Genomic DNA, 18,135 nt, shown 5'->3' on the forward strand with positions numbered 1-18,135 from the left:
GTGTCTCCTAGCAACAAAGTCTTTCTTATCATAACGTTGATTCTTTGATTGTGGGTTATCAAGATCAACAGCAGGTTCAATTTCTATATCATTATCATTACTAGGTTGGGCATCATCATGAACATTATCATTAACATTATCACTAGTTTCAGGTTCATTACCGGATTGTGTTTCAGCATCAGAAATAGAAATATCATTTGGATTCTCAGGTCTTCCAGTAATAGGTTCACTAGAAGCATGCAAAGTCATATCATTTTTCTTTTTCTTCCTATTAGAAGGACTAGGTGCATCTACATTATTTCTCTGAGAATCTTGCTCAATTCTATTAGGGTGGCCTTCAGGATACAAAGGTTCCTGAGTCATTCTACCAGTTCTAGTAGCCACTCTAACAACGTTATCATTATTCTTACTATTCAATTCATTGAGCAAATCATTTTGAGATTTAAGTACTTGTTCTACTTGAGTGGTAACCATAGAAGCATGTTTGCTAATAAGTTTAAGTTCACCTTTGACATTAGCCATATAATCACCCAAGTGTTCAAGCATATTTGAATTGTATTTCAATTCTCTACCAAAATAAGCATTAAAATCTTCTTGCTTAGCCATAAATTTATCAAAGTCATCTAAGCATGGGCTAGCAAACTTAGTAAATGGGATTTCAACTTTATCATATCTATAGAGAGAATTTACCTTTACTACCTGTGTCGGGTTATCAAGACCATGTATTTCTTCAATAGGTAATGGATTAAGACCATATGTTTCTTCAACAGGCGGTAAATTAAGACTGTGTATTTCTTCAATAGGAGGTAAATTCTTAACATCTTCAGCTTTAATACCTTTTTCTTTCATAGATTTCTTTGCCTCTTGCATATCTTCAGGACTGAGAAATAGAACACCTCTATTCTTCGGAGTTGGTTTAGGAATAGGCTCAGGAAGTGTCCAATTATTTTCATTTGTCAACATATTATTCAATAGAATTTCAGCTTTATCCAGTGTTCTTTCCCTGAAAACAGAACCAACACAACTATCCACGTAATCTCTGGAGGCATCAGTTAGTCCATTATAAAAGATATCAAGTATTTCATTTTTCTTAAGAGGATGATCAGGCAAAGCATTAAGTAATTGGAGAAGCCTCCCCCAAGCTTGTGGGAGACTCTCTTCTTCAATTTGAACAAAATTATATATATCCCTTAAAGCAGCTTGCTTCTTATGAGCAGGGAAATATTTAGCAGAGAAGTAATAAATCATATCCTGGGGACTACGCACACAACCAGGATCAAGAGAATTAAACCATATCTTAGCATCACCCTTTAATGAGAACGGAAATATTTTAAGGATATAAAAGTAGCGAGTTCTCTCATCATTAGTGAACAGGGTGGCTATATCATTTAATTTAGTAAGATGTGCCACAACAGTTTCAGATTCATAACCATGAAAAGGATTAGATTCAACCAAAGTAATTATATCAGGATCAACAGAGAATTCATAATCCTTACCAGTAACAAAGATAGGTGAAGTAGCAAAAGCAGGGTCAGGTTTCATCCTAGCATTTAGAGATTGCTTATTCCATTTAGCTAATAACCTCTTAAGTTCAAAACTATCTTTGCAAGCTAAAATAGCTAAAGAAGCTTCTTTATCAAAAACATAACCCTTAGGAATAACGGGCAATTCTTCATCATCACTTCCATCAATATTATCAGATTCAATATTTTCATTCTCTCTAACCCTAGCAAGTTGTTCATCAGGAAATTCACCAAGTGGCACAGTAGTATCAAGCATAGAAGTAGTTTCATCATAAGTATCATGCATAGCAGAAGTGGCATCATCAATAACATGCAACATATCAGAACGAATAGCAGAAGCAGGTTTAGGTGTCGCAAGCTTACTCAAAATAGAAGGTGAATCAAGTGCAGAGCTAGATGGCAGTTCCTTACCTTCCCTCATAGTTGAGGGATAAATCTTGGTTTTTGGATCTCTCAAGTTCTTCATAATGATAAGCAGATATAAATCCCAAGTGACTCAAAGAATAGAGCTATGCTCCCCGGCAACGGCGCCAGAAAATAGTCTTGATAACCCACAAGTATAGGGGATCGCAACAGTTTTCGAGGGTAGAGTATTCAACCCAAATTTATTGATTCGACACAAGGGGAGCCAAAGAATATTCTCAAGTATTAGCAGCTGAGTTGTCAATTCAACCACACCTGGAAACTTAATATCTGCAGGAAGTGTTTAGTCGCAAAGTAATATGATAGTAGTGGAAATGGTAGCAAAAGGTAACAGTAGCAAAAGTAATGTTTTTGGTATTTTGTAGTGATGATAGCAATAGCAACGGAAAAGTAAACAAGCGAAGAACAATATATGGAAAGCTCGTAGGCAATGGATCAGTGATGGAGAATTTTACCGGATGCGGTTCATCATGTAATAGTCATAACCTAGGGTGACACAAAACTAGCTCCAATTCATCAATGTAATGTAGGCATGTATTCCGAATATAGTCATACGTGCTTGTGGAAAAGAACTTGCATGACATCTTTTGTCCTACCCTCCCGTGGCAGCGGGGTCCTAGTGGAAACTAAGGGATATTAAGGCCTCCTTTTAATAGAGTACCGGACCAAAGCATTAACACATAGTGAATACATGAACTCCTCAAACTACGGTCATCACCAGTAAGTATCCCGATTATTGTCACTTCGGGGTTAACGGATCATAACACATAATAGGTGACTATAGACTTGCAAGATAGGATCAAGAACTCTCATATATTGATGAAAACATAATAGGTTCAGATCTGAAATCATGGCACTCAGGCCCTAGTTACAAGCATTAAGCATAGCAAAGTCATAGCAACATCAATCTCAAAACATAGTGCATACTAGGGATCAAACCCTAACAAAACTAACTCGATTACATGATAAATCTCATCCAACCCATCACCGTCCAGCAAGCCTACGATGGAATTACTCACACACGGCGGTGAGGATCATGGAATTGGTGATGGAGGATGGTTGATGATGATGATGGCGATGGATTCCCCTCTCCGGAGCCCCAAACAGACTCCAGATCAGCCCTCCCGAGAGGTTTTAGGGCTTGGCAGCGGCTCCGTATCGTAAAACGCGATGAATCCTTCTCTTTCATTTTTTCTCCCCGAAAGCAAATATATAGAGTTGGAGTTGAGGTCGGAGGAGCTCCAGGGGGCCCACGAGGTAGGGGGGCGCGCCCCCACCCTCGTGGACAGGTGGTGGACCCCCTGGTCTTCATCTTTTGCAAGGATTTTTTATTATTTTCGAATAGATGTTCCGTGAAGTTTCAGGTCATTCCGAGAACTTTTGTTTCTGCACATAAATAACACCATGGCAATTCTGCTGAAAACAGCGTCAGTCCGGGTTAGTTCCATTCAAATCGTGCAAGTTAGAGTCCAAAACAAGGGCAAAAGTGTTTGGAAAAGTAGATACGACGGAGACGTATCAAGCCTGCTCCGCCGCCTGCGTCTTGATAGGTCTCCAACGTATCTATAATTTTTGATTGCTCCATGCTATATTATCTTATGTTTTGGACATTATTGGGCTTTATTATTCACTTTTATACTATTTTTGGGACTAACCTATTAACCGGAGGCCCAGCCCAGAATTGCTGTTTTTTGCCTATTTCAGAGTTTCGCAGAAAAAGAATATCAAACGGAGTCCAAACGGAATGAAACCTTCGGGAACGTGATTTTCGGAACGAACATGATCCAGGAGACTTGGACCCTACGTCAAGCAACCAACAGGGAAGCCACGAGGTAGGGGGCGCACCTACCCTCCCAGGTATGCCCTCCACCCTCGTGGGGCCCATGTTGCTCCACCGATGAACTCCTTCCTCCTATATACCTACATACCCCAAACGATCAGAGACGGAGCCAAAACCCTAATTCCATCGCCGTAAATTTCTGTATCCACAAGATCCCATCCTGGGGCCTGTTTCGGAGCTCCGCCGGAGGGGGCATCGGTCACGGAGGGCTTCTACATCAACACCATAGCCTCTCCGATGATGTGTGAGTAGTTTACCTCAGACTTTCGGGTCCATAGTTATTAGCTAGATGGCTTCTTCTCTCTTTTTGGATCTCAATACAAAGTTCTCCCCCTCTCATGTGGAGATCTATTCGATGTAATCTTCTTTTTTGGTGTGTTTGTTGAGACCGATGAATTGTGGGTTTATGATCAAGTTTATCTATGAACAATATTTGAATCTTCTCTGAATTCTTTTATGTATGATTGGTTATCTTTGCAAGTCTCTTCGAATTATTAGTTTGGTTTGGCCTACTAGATTGATCTTTCTTGCAATGGGAGAAGTGCTTAGCTTTGGGTTCAATCTTGCGGTGTCCTTTCCCAGTGACAGTAGGGGAAGCAAGGCACATATTGTATTGTTGCCATCGACGATAACAAGATGGTTTTTTATCATATTGCATGAATTTATCCCTCTACATCATGTCATCTTGATTAAAGCATTACTTTGTTCTTATGAACTTAATACTCTAGATGCATGCTGGATAGCGGTCGATGTGTGGAGTAATAGTAGTAGATGCAAGCAGGAGTCGGTCTACTTGTCTCGGACGTGATGCCTATATACATGATCATACATAGATATTCTCATAACTATGCTCAATTATGTCAATTGCTCAACAGTAATTTGTTCACCCACCGTAAAATACTTATGCTCTTGAGAGAAGCTGCTACCTCTTGAGCACTGCGTTGGTTTTCCCCGAAGAGGAAGGGATGATGCAGCAAAGTAGCGTAAGTATTTCCCTCAGTTTTTGAGAACCAAGGTATCAATCCAGTAGGAAGCTACGCGCGAGTCCCTCGTACCTGCACAAAACAAATAAATTCTTGCAACCAACACAAATAGGGGTTGTCAATCCCTATAAGGCCACTTACGAGAGTGAGATCCGATAGATATGATAAAGATAATATTTTTGGTATTTTTGTGATAAAGATGCAAAGTAAAATAAGGGCAAAGTAAATAGCAAAGGAAATAACTAAGTAGTAGGAGATCAATATGATAAAGATAGACCCGGGGGCCATAGGTTTCACTAGTGGCTTCTCTCGAGAGCATAAGTATTCTACGGTGGGTGAACAAATTACTGTTGAGCAATTGACAAAATTGAGCATAGTTATGAGAATATCTAGGCATGATCATGTATATAGGCATCACGTCCGAGACAAGTAGACTGACTCCTGCCTGCATCTACTACTATTACTCCACTCATGGACTGCTATCCAGCATGCATCTAGAGTATTAAGTTAAAAACAGAGTAACACCTTAAGCAAGATGACATGGTGTAGAGGGATAGACTCATGCAATATGAAGAAAACCCCATCTTCTTATCCTCGATGGCAACAATACAATACGTGCCTTGCTGCCCTTACTGTCACCGGGAAAGGACACCGCAAGATGAACCCAAAGCTAAGCACTTCTCCCATTGCAAGAAAGATCAATCTAGTAGGCCAAACCAAACTGATAATTCGAAGAGACTTGCAAAGATAACCAATCATACATAAAAGAATTCAGAGAAGATTCAAATATTATTCATAGATAGACTTGATCATAAACCCACAATTCATTGGTCTCAACAAACACACCGCAAAAAGAAGATTACATCGAATAGTTCTCCACAAGAGAGGGGGAGAACATTGTATTGAGATCCAAAAAGAGAGAAGAATCCATCTAGCTACTAACTATGGACCCGTAGGTCTGAGGTAAACTACTCACACTTCATCGGAGGGGCTATGGTGTTGATGTAGAAGCCCTCCGTGATCAATGCCCTCTCCGGCGGAGCTCCGGAACAGGCCCCAAGATGGGATCTCATGGATACAGAAAGTTACGATGGTGGAATTAGGGTTTTGGCTCCGTATCTGATCGTTTGTGGGTACGTGGATATATATATAGGAGGAAGAAGTACGTCGGTGGAGCAACAGGGGGCCCATGAGGGTGGGGGCGCGCCTGGTAGGGTAGGGCATGCCCCCTACCTTGTGGCTCCTGTTTCCTTTCTTGACGTCGGGTCCAAGTCTCCCGGGTCTTATCTATTGAGAAAATCACGTTCCCGAAGGTTTCATTCCGTTTGGAGTCCGTTTGATATTCCTTTTCTTCGAAACCCTAAAACAGGCAAAAAACAGCAATTCTAGGCTGGGCCTCCGGTTAATAGGTTAGTCCCAAAAATAATATAAAAGTGGATAATAAAGCCCAATAATGTCCAAAACAGTAGATAATATGACATGGAGCAATAAAAAATTATAGATACATTGGAGACGTATCAGAAGCCACTAGTGAAACCTATGGCCCCCGGGTCTATCTTCTATCATATTAATCTTCCAACACTTAGTTATTTTCATTGCCTTTTATTTTACTTTGCATATTTATCATAAAAATACCAAAAATATTATCTTATGTAACCTATCATATCTCACTCTCGTAAGTGACCGTGTAGGGATTGACAACCCCTTACCGCGTTGGTTGCAAGGATTTATTTGTTTTGTGTAGGTGCGAGGGACTCGCGCGTAGCCTCCTACTGGATTGATACCTTGGTTCTCAAAAACTGAGGGAAATACTTACGCTACTTTGCTGCATCACCCTTTCCTCTTCAAAGGAAAACCAACGCAGTGCTCAAGAGGTAGAAAGAAGGATTTCTGGCGCCGTTGCCGGGAAGGTCCACGCAAAAGTCAACATACCAAGTACCCATCACAAACCCTTATCTCCCGCATTCCATTATTTGCCATTTGCCCCTCGTTTTCCTCTCCCCCACTTCACCCTTGCCGTTTTATTCGCCCTCTCTCTCTCTATCCTCCCTCTCTTCCTCTATTTGCCTCTTTTTTGCCCGCTCCTCGTTTGCTTGTGTGTTGGATTGCTTGCTTGTCACGATGGCTCTTCCCCGATTTGGTGATCTTCACCTTAAAAGGTTAGAAGAAATCGAAAGCAACGTTAGGAGTTTTATGGTCTTACAATTTGATCATAATAATTTCTTTAGAAACGAGCTTAAGGAACAAAAAAGCTTTATGAGTTATATGAATAAAGAGCTCGATGATATGTCTAAAGAATTTGATGGTTTGAGATCCCAAATTGCTTGTCTTGAGAAGTTAATAGATGAAATTTCGGTTAAGCAGGCTACCTTAGTTAATAAGATGGCTGCTAAGCTGGAAAACTATGAAAATAAAGATGAAGATCTAAAAGTTATTGATGTGTCCCGTATTAAATCTTTGTTTTGCAATATGAATCTTGATAATGATGGGACTGAATATGATCCACCTTTACCTAGAAGGCGTTCCAAAAATTCGGAGTTTTTAGATCTTGATGCTAAATTTGATAAAAGTGGGATTGAAGAGATCAAAACTCTAGATGTTAATGAACCTACTATTTTGGATTTCAAGGAATTTAATTATGATAGCTGCTCTTTGATAGATTGTATTTCCTTGTTGCAATCCGTGCCAATTCTCCTCATGCTTATAGCCAAAATAAAGCTTTTATCAAACATATCGTTGATGCTTTGATGCCATCTTATGAAGAAAAACTTGAGTTGGAAGTTTCTATCCCTAGAAAACTTTATGATGAGTGGGAACCAACTATTAAAATTAAAATTAAAAATCATGAATGCTATGCTTTGTGTGATTTTGGTGCTAGTGTTTCCACAATTCCAAAGACTTTGTGTGATTTGTTAGGTTTCCGTGATTTTGATGATTGCTCTTTAAACTTGCACCTTGCGATTCCACTATTAAGAAACCTATGGGAAGAATTAATGATGTTCTTATTGTTGCAAATAGGAACTATGTGTCCGTAGATTTTATTTTTCTTGACATAGATTTCAATCCTTCATGTCCTATTATTCTTGGTAGACCTTTCCTTAGAACGATTGGTGCAATTATTGATATGAAGGAAGGAAACATTAGATTCCAATTTCCGTTAAGGAAAGGCATGGAACACTTTCCTAGAAAGAAAATTAAATTACCTTATGAATCTATTATGAGAGGCACTTATTGATTGCCTACCAAAGATGGCAATACTTAGATCTATCCTTGCTTATTATGCCTAGCTAGGGGCGTTAAACGATAGCGCTTGTTGGGAGGCAACCCAATTTTATTTTTATTCCTTAATTTTTGCTCCTGTTTAGTAATAAATAATTTATCTAGCCTCTGTTTTTGTTGTGTTTTTGTGTTTAACTAGTGTTTGTGCCAAGTAGAACCGTTGGGAAGACTTGGGGAAAGTCTTGTTAATCTTGCTGTAAAAAACAGAAACTTTAGCACTCACGAGAACTGCTGCCATTTTTATTTGGAAAGTGATATTTCGTTAATTATTTTTGCATATGATTAATAGATAAATTCCTCACGTCCAGCAATTTATTTTAGAATTTTTGGGGTTCCAGATCTTGCGCTAGCTACAGATTACTACAGACTGTTATGTTTTTCACAGATTCTGTTTTTCGTGTGTTGTTTGCTTATTTTGATGAATCTATGGCTAGTAAAATAGTTTATAAACCATATAGAAGTTGGAATACAGTAGGTTTAATACCAATATAATAAATAATGAGTTAATTACAGTACCTTGAAGTGGTGTTTTGTTTTCTTTCGCTAACGGAGCTCACGAGATTTTCTACTTTAAGTTTTGTGTTGTGAAGTTTTCAAGTTTTGGGTAAGGATTTGATGGATTATGGAACAAGGAGTGACAAGAGCCTAAGCTTGGGGATGCCCATGGCACCCCCAAGATAATATAAGGACACCAAAAAGCCAAAGCTTGGGGATGCCCCAGAAGGCATCCCCTCTTTCGTCTACTTCCATCGGTAACTTTACTTGGAGCTATATTTTTATTCATCACATGATATGTGTTTTGCTTGGAGCGTCTTGTATGACTTGAGTCCTTGCTTTTTAGTTTACCACAATAATCTTTGATGTACACACCTTTTGAGAGAGACACACATGATTCGGAAATTATTAGAATACTCTATGTGCTTCACTTATATCTTTTGAGTTATATAGTTTTGCTCTAGTACTTTACTTATATCTTTTAGAGCACGGTGGTGGATTTGTTTTATAGAAATTATTGATATCTCATGCTTCACTTAGATTATTTTGAGAGTCTTAAATAGCATGGTAATTTGCTTAAATAATCCTAATATGCTAGGAATTCAAGATTGGTAAAAACTTTCTTATGAGTGTTTTGAATACTAAGAGAAGTTTGATGCTTGATGATTGTTTTGAGATATGGAGTTAGTGATATTAAAGTTGTGCTAGTTGAGTAGTTGTGAATTTGAGAAATACTTGTGTTGAAGTTTGCAAGTCCCGTAGCATGCACGTATGGTAAACGTTATGTAACAAATTTGAAACATGAGGTGGTCTTTGATTGTCCTCCTTATGAGTGGCAGTCGGGGACGAGCGATGGTCTTTTCCTACCAATCTATCCCCCTAGGAGCATGCGCGTAGTGCTTGGTTTTTGATGAATTGTAGATTTTTGCAATAAGTATGTGAGTTCTTTATGACTAATGTCGAGTCCATGGATTATACACACTCTCACCTTTCCATCATTGCTAGCCTCTTCGGTACCGTGCATTGCCCTTTCTCACATTGAGAGTTGGTGCAAACTTCGCCGGTGCATCCAAACCCCGTGATATGATATGCTCTTTCACACATAAACCTCCTTATATCTTCCTCAAAACAGCCACCTAAAGAAAATATGCCCTAGAGGCAATAATAAAGTTATTATTTATTTCCTTATATCATGATAAATGTTTATTATTCATGCTAGAATTGTATTAACCAGAAACATGATACATGTGTGAATACATATACAAACAGAGTGTCACTAGTATGCCTCTACTTGACTAGCTTGTTGATCAAAGATGGTTATGTTTCCTAGCCATAGACAAAAGTTGTCATTTGATTAACGGGATCACATCATTAGGAGAATGATGTGATTGACTTGACCCACTCCGTTAGCTTAGCACTTGATCGTTTAGTTTGTTGCTATTGCTTTCTTCATGACTTATACATGTTCCTATGACTATGAGATTATGAAACTCCCGTTTACCGGAGGAACACTTTGTGTGCTACCAAACGTCACAACGTAACTGGGTGGTTATAAAGGTGCTCTACAGGTGTCTCCGAAGGTACTTGTTGGGTTGGCGTATTTCGAGATTAGGATTTTGTTGGGGAACGTAGTAATTTCAAAAAAATTCCTACGCACACACAAGATCATGGTGATGCATGGCAACGAGAGGGGAGAGTGTTGTCCACGTACCCTCGTAGACTGAAAGCGGAAGCGTTAGCACAACGCGGTTGATGTAGTCGTATGTCTTCACGATCCGACCGATCAAGTACCGAACGCACGGCACCTCCGAGTTTAGCACACGTTCAGCTTGATGACGTCCCTCGAACTCTGATCCAGCCGAGTGTTGACGGAGAGTTTCGTCAGCACGACGGCGTGGTGACGATGATGATGTTCTACCGACGCAGGGTTTCGCCTAAGCACCGCTATAGTATTATCGAGGTGGACTATGGTGGAGGGGGGGGCACCGCACATGGCTAAAAGATCAAACGATCAATTGTTGTGTCTCTAGGGTGCCCCATGCCCCTATATATAAAGGAGAAGGGGGGGGGGGGCGGCCGACCAGGAGAGAGGACGCGCCAGGAGGAGTCCTACTCCCACCGGGAGTAGGACTCCCCCCTTTCCTAGTTGAATTAGGACTTGGGAGGGGCAAAGAGGAGGGAGAGAGGAAGGAAGGGGGGGGGGGCGCCGCCCCCCTCTACTTGTCCTATTCGGACTAGGGGGGAGGGGCGCGTGGCCCAACCCTGGCCGCCTCTCCTCTTCTCCGTAAAGGCCCACTAAGGCCCATTAACCTCCCGGGGGGTTCCGGTAACCTCCCGGTACTCCGGTAAAATACCGATTTCATCCGGAACACTTCCGATATCCAAACATAGGCTTCCAATATATCAATCTTCATGTATAGACCATTTCGAGACTCCTTGTCATGTTCGTGATCACATCCGGGACTCCAAACAACCTTAGGTACATCAAAACATATAAACTCATAATATAACTGTCATCGAAACGTTAAGCGTGCGGACCCTACGGGTTCAAGAACTATGTAGACATGACCGAGACACGTCTCTGGTCAATAACCAATAGCGGAACCTGGATGCTCATATTGGCTCCCACATATTCTATGAAGATCTTTATCGGTTAGACCGCATAACAACATACATTGTTCCCTTTGTCATCGGTATGTTACTTGCCTGAGATTCGATCGTCAACATCTCAATACCTAGTTCAATCTCGTTACTGGCAAGTCTCTTTACTCGTTTCGTAATACATCATCCCGCAACTAACTCATTAGTTTCAATGCTTGCAAGGCTTAAGTGATGTGTATTACCGAGTGGGCCCAGAGATACCTCTCCGACAATCAGAGTGACAATCCTAATCTCGAAATACGCCAACCCAACAAGTACCTTCGGAGACACCTGTAGAGCACCTTTATAATCACCCAGTTACGTTGTGATGTTTGGTAGCATACTAAGTGTTCCTCCGGCAAACAGTAGTTGCATAATCTCATAGTCATAGGAACATGTATAAGTCATGAAGAAAGCAATAGCAACAAACTAAACGATCAAGTGCTAAGCTAACGAAATGGTTCGAGTCAATCACATCATTCTCCTAATGATGTGATCCCGTTAATAAAATGACAACTCATGTCTATGGTTAGGAAACTTAACCATCTTTGATTAACGAGCTAGTCAAGTAGAGGCATACTAGTGACACTATTTTTGTCTATGTATTCACACATGTATTATGTTTCCGGTTAATACAATTCTAGCATGAATAATAAACATTTATCACGAAATAAGGAAATAAATAATAACTTTACTATTGCCTCTAGGGCATATTTCCTTCAGTCTCCCACTTGCACTAGAGTCAATAATCTAGATCACATCACCATGTGATTAACATCGATAGTTCACATCATCATGTGATTAACACCCATATTTCACATCGCCATGTGACCAACACCCAAAGGGTTTACTAGATTCAGTAATCTAGTTCACATCGCTATGTGATTAACACCCAAAGAGTACTAAGGTGTGATCACGTTTTGCTTGTGAGAGAATCTTAGTCAACGGGTCTTTCACATTCAGATCCGTTATGTATTTTGCAAATTTCTATGTCTACGATGCTCTGCACGGAGCTACTTTAGCTAATTGCTCCCACTTTCAATATGTATCCGGATTGAGACTTAGAGTCATCTGGATCAGTGTCAAAACTTGCATCGACGTAACCCTTTACGACGAACCTTTTGTCACTTCCATAATCGAGAAACATATCCCTGTTCCACTAAGGATAAGTTTGACCGTTGTCTAGTGATCTACTCCTCGATCACTATGTACTCCCTTGACAAACTCAGTGTAGGGTATACAATAGATCTGGTACACAGCATGGCATACTTTATAGAACCTATGGCCGAGGCATAGGGAATGACTTTCATTCTTTTTCTATCTTCTGCCGTGGTCGGGCTTTGAGTCTTACTCAGTTTCGCACCTTGTAACACATGCACACACTCTTTCTTTGACTGTTCCATTTTGAACTACTTCAAAATCTTGTCATGGTATGTACTCATTGAAAAACTTATCAAGCGTCTTGATCTATCTCTATAGATCTTGATGCTCAATATGTAAGCAGCTTCACCGAGGTCTTTCTTTGAAAAACTCCTTTCAAACACTCCTTTATGCTTTGCAGAATAAGTCTACATTATCTCCGATCAACAATATGTCATTCACATATACTTATCAGAAATGTTGTAGTGCTCCCACTCACTTTCTTGTAAATATAGGCTTCACCGCAAGTCTGTATAAAACTATATGCTTTGATCAACTTATCAAAGCGTATATTCCAACTCCGAGATGCTTGCACCAGTCCATAGATGGATCGCTGGAGCTTGCATATTTTGTTAGCACCTTTAGGATTGAGAAAACTTTCTTGTTGCATCATATACAACTCTTCTTTAATAAATCCATTAAGGAATGTAGTTTTGTTTATCCATTTGCCAGATTTCATAAAATGTGGCAATTGCTAACATGATTTGGACAGACTTAAGCATAGATACGAGTGAGAAACTCTCATCGTAGTCAACACCTTGAACTTGTCGAAAATCTTTTGCGACAATTCTAGCTTTGTAGATAGTAACACTACTATCAGCGTCCGTCTTCCTCTTGAAGATCCATTTAATCTCAATGGCTTGCCGATATTTGGGCAAGTCAATCAAAGTCCATACTTTGTTCTTATACATGGATCTCATCTCAGATTTCATGGCCTCAAGCCATTTCGCGGAATGTGGGATCATCATCGGTTCCTCATAGTTCGTAGGGTCGTCATGGTCAAGTAACATGACCTCCAGAACAGGATTACCGTACCACTCTGGTGCGGATCTCACTCTGGTTTACCTACGAGGTTCGGTAGTAACTTGATTTAAAGTTACATGATCATCATCATTAGCTTCCTCACTAATTGGTGTAGTAGTCACAGGAACAGATTTCTGTGATGAACTACTTTCCAATAAGGGAGCAGGTACAGTTACCTCATCAAGTTCTACTTCCCTCCCACTCACTTCTTTCGAGAGAAACTCCTTCTCTAGAAAGGATCCATTCTCAGCAATGAATATCTTGCCTTCGGATCCGTGATAGAAGGTGTACCCAACATTTTCTTTTGGGTATCCTATGAAGACGCACTTTTTCGATTCGGGTTTGAGCTTATCAGGTTGAAACTTTTTCACATAAGCATTGCAACCTCAAACTTTAAGAAACGACAGCTTAGGTTTCTTGCCAAACCATTGTTCATACGGTGTCGTCTCAACGGATTTGGATGGTGCCCCATTTAACGTGAATGTAGCTGTCTCTAATGCATAACCCCAAAACGATAGTGGTAAATCGGTAAGAGACATCATAGATCACACCATATCTAATAAAGTACGGTTACGACGTTCGGACACACCATTACACTGTGGTGTTCCAGGTGGCGTGAGTAGTGAAACTATTTCACATTGTTTTAACTAAAGGCCAAACTCGTAATTCTAATATTTTACTTCTGCGATCATATCGTAGAAACTTTTATTTTTGTTACGATGATTCTGCACTTCACTCTGAAATTCTTTGAACTTTTCAAATGTTTTAGACTTGTGTTTCATCAAGTAGATATACTCATATCTTCTCAAATCATATGCGAAGATCAGAAAATAATGATACCTGCTGTTGGGGATATGGTTACTGGAGGTAAACCGGCTAGGAGTGGACGGATTAGCTCCATGAAGATGAGAAGATACTGGCGCTTTAAGAAGGCCCAAGGCCCAAAGACGGATTAAAGCCTATAGATGTAAACCGACTTTATCATGTAAACTTGTATTATAAGTTAGAGGAATAGAGACCGAGCCGGACACCTCTATGATCCGGCCTCGGGACTCTGTAAACCGGCGGGCATCAACTTGTGTATATAAAGGGACGACCCGGCCATGGTTTGAGGACAGAAAACAACAACTCGAGGGCCAGTCAAAGCGGATTCTCTCCCTGGTCGTCAAAACCCTAGCAATACCAATCACAACTAGATGTAGGCTTTTACCTTCACTGAAGGGGCCGAACTAGTATAAACTCCCCGTGTCCCCTTGTCCGGTTTAACCCCTTTAAGCTAACCCGTTGCGATGGCTCCATGACTAAGTCCTTTCACGAGGACATCTGCCATGACAAACCCACGACAGTTGGCGCCCACCATGGGGCTATCGCATGATGGTTTCGATTTCTTGAAGGGCAGCTTTGATGGACTCAAGGGATACGCTGTGGGCCGGATGACAAAGATTCGTCGTGGCAAGCTCTACATCGACAACACGGGATGGGGCCCCGAGGCCGATTCAATCAAATACGGGTACTGGGTCCCCTTTGGTGGGATTCGCGTTTTCATCGACAAGATTGGCGAACCGGGCCCTGAGCCGGACACCTGCACCGACATCATCGAGACGACTCAGTGTGCAAGCCCTTCCCCGGTTCAGCCCATGGCAAGGCATGTTTTCGTGGGTGTCATCCATGGAGCAGAATATGAGGACAGACCGACATCCGATGGAGAAACCTTTGTCTGTTCCGATGACGAGTCTTCTGGAGAAACCGAATCGCTCTATAAGTTGTAGGATGGCCGGATTAGTGGAGGTTCCGAGGGCAACAGTATTCCGGACTCCCCTGATCTGCCAAACCGGGCCGCTATCTTCATGGCCGGTACACAATCAGCGCCTCACTCATCAACCGCCGCAGCAATGCTCTCCGGTTCAGCAACAGCCACGCCGGCGGGGGCAGGGAGCTCTGCGCCACCTCCGGTTCAAGTTCTGTCTGACTTGTTCGATGCTTTGGCAACATTGATGGCCGCGGATGTGGATGCAGCAGCCCGAGATCAGCACAACACGGAGATCGCAAAGGTGAAAGATCAGATAACTCAGGCTAAAGCGGACCTAGCAGCAGAGAACGCTAGGATGACTACGGAACAGGCCGAGTTGGAAGCTCAGGCCTACCGGCTTAGGCTGGATCAGAATGCTTCAGAGGAAGTCATGAGAAGAAGATACCGATCGCATCTCCCGCCGAGTTATGAGCCAAGAAATCTCTTCAACATGCCAGGAGCAGGAACTAGTAACCAACCAATATTAAACCAGACGAAGGCGCCAGGAACAGGAGCGCCGGTTCAGCCGTGCATGATGGACCCGCCTCATCATAACAACATTGTGCCACAGTATGTTCCAACACCCCCCGGGCATTACTCCAACCCGTTGGACAACATTGTGGCCGCCGCTTCATGGTTGGCAGCCCTCCCAACCGACAGCGAATCACCAGTTGTGATTGAGGCACGACGGGCCAGAGATCTCCTTCAAATAGCTCTAAACCAGCAGCAGGCTTATTTGCACAGTCATGAGAGGATTCATTCCACCCCCCGTCCAAGCCAGAGCTACAACACGCACGTCGAGGATGAACCGGCCATGTCAAGTAGCGCACGTCGCCGTAACTCGCCATGAGGGCACAACCCGACAGGGGGAGGTGCTAATGCGCAGGATGTGGTGGATCATGGTCGCACGTTGAGAGGCCGAGTTAGCAGCTCTGCATGGAGCCCGTCAACCTACTCCGGTTCACCCTACCGCTTCAGTAGAGCCAGGTGTGGTATTCAGTTCCTTAGGGGTGCCGTGTCTCACCCCCGCTTTGCATAATGTGCGACTGCCTAAGGATTTCAAAGGACCTCATAAGGTACCCAATTACACCACCGATCTGCAACCAGAGGCATGGGTTGAAAGCTACAAGATGGCGATGGAGATGTTAGATGTGGATGAAGCAGTATGTGCTAAATACTTCACCATGATGTTGGAAGGAACAGCTCGTACTTGGTTAAAGAGATTACCAACTAATTCTGTCGGATCATGGGCCGAATTGAAGCACCGGTTTATCTAGAACTTCAAAGATACTTGTAAGCAGCCCATGTCAATTGTAGATCTGGCCGCTTGTGTCCAAGAGGATGGGGAGTCCACGACCCATTGGGTAAAGCGGGTCTCAGCTATTTTGCATTCATCAAATCGTATCAATGCAGATACCGTAGTGCTAATGTTGGAGGGCAATTGCCGTTTCCTGCCGCTCAAACAGAAGTTAGGAAGGCTCAAACATCACTGCAATGATATGTCAACGCTTATGGCCGCTTTGGTTAAGTACGTCGATTCAGATAATACCAAAGACCCTGACTCAGAGGAGGACAAACCGGGGAAAGGGAAAAAGAACGATAACACCAAGGGTCAGCAGCATAATCTGGCAGGCCATGGGAACAATGGTAAGCACAAGGCCGACAACAGTTTGGACTTTGTGGCTAACACCAATGCTCAGGAGAATGGCCAGCACCGTAAGGGCAAGCAGCCCCAGAGGGGCGGAGGTCCAGGCTCCAATTTGGAGCGCCTGTTAAATCAACCCTGTCCAAAGCATGGATCAAAGGAGAAGCCGACATCGCATCTTTGGAAGGATTGTTATATCATGTGAGGTTTCAAGAACTCCAGTATGTTTCAGTACGATAATGGCCCGCCCGGCGGTTCAGGAGGTGGTTTCCACGGGCTGGGTTACGGAGGCGGCAGCTCCGGTTCAGGATTTCAGGGCAATCAAACCGGACACAACAATCAAGGGAACCAGGGCAACCAGGGAGGTTACAACCATCAGGGGAACCAGCAGCAGCAGCAGTAGTCGGGTTATCAGAGCAATCCTAAGCAGTTAAATAGTGAGCAATATCATGTCTTCACCACTAGCTTGTGTAAGCGTGATCAGAAGCTTCACAAGAGGGCGGTGAACTCTGTTGAACCGGTGGTGCCTCAGTATTTGTGCTGGTCTGAGCAACCCATTTTGTGGAGTAGAGAGGATCACCTACCCCGGGTTGACAATCCGGGTCATCTGGCCTTAGTAGTGGCCCCTAAAGTTGGGGGATATAAGTTCACTAAGGTACTCATGGATGGAGGAAGTAGTATCAACATTCTATATTATGATACCTTCCGCCATATGGGGTTGACAGATAAGAATCTTAAACCGTCAAACACCGTTTTCCATGGTGTGGTGCCTGGTAAGTCTGCATATCCAGTGGGCAAGATAGCCTTAGAGGTGGCTTTTGGAGATGATCATGATTCAAGATCAGAAACACTGACCTTTGAGGTGGTAAAAATCAAAAGTCTGTATCACGCTTTATTTGGGCGACCGGCTTACGCTAAGTTCATGGCGAGGCTGTGTTATGTTTATCTACAGCTTAAAATGCCAGGTCATAAGGGGACCATCACAGTACATGGGAGCAGGAAGATCGCTTTGGAATGTGAGGAAGGTGATGCAGCTTATGCTGAGTCGGTTTGTGCCGCGGAGGAGCTGAAGTTTTATAAAGACAAAGTTGATCCGGCAGATATGACTTCTTTCGAAAAAGCCAACTACGAAACACGATCTGGCGTTGAAATTTAAATCAGCCACAAATACTAAGATGGTTGATTTTGTTCCTGGTGATTCATCCAAGCAGTTCAGCATCAGTGCTAACCTGGATCCCAAATAGGAAAGCGCGCTCATTGAGTTCATCCTTGAGAACCGGGACATCTTTGCATGG

Source organism: Triticum aestivum, chromosome 5A (assembly GCF_018294505.1).
Source record: "Triticum aestivum cultivar Chinese Spring chromosome 5A, IWGSC CS RefSeq v2.1, whole genome shotgun sequence".
Taxonomy (NCBI): Eukaryota; Viridiplantae; Streptophyta; class Magnoliopsida; order Poales; family Poaceae; genus Triticum; species Triticum aestivum.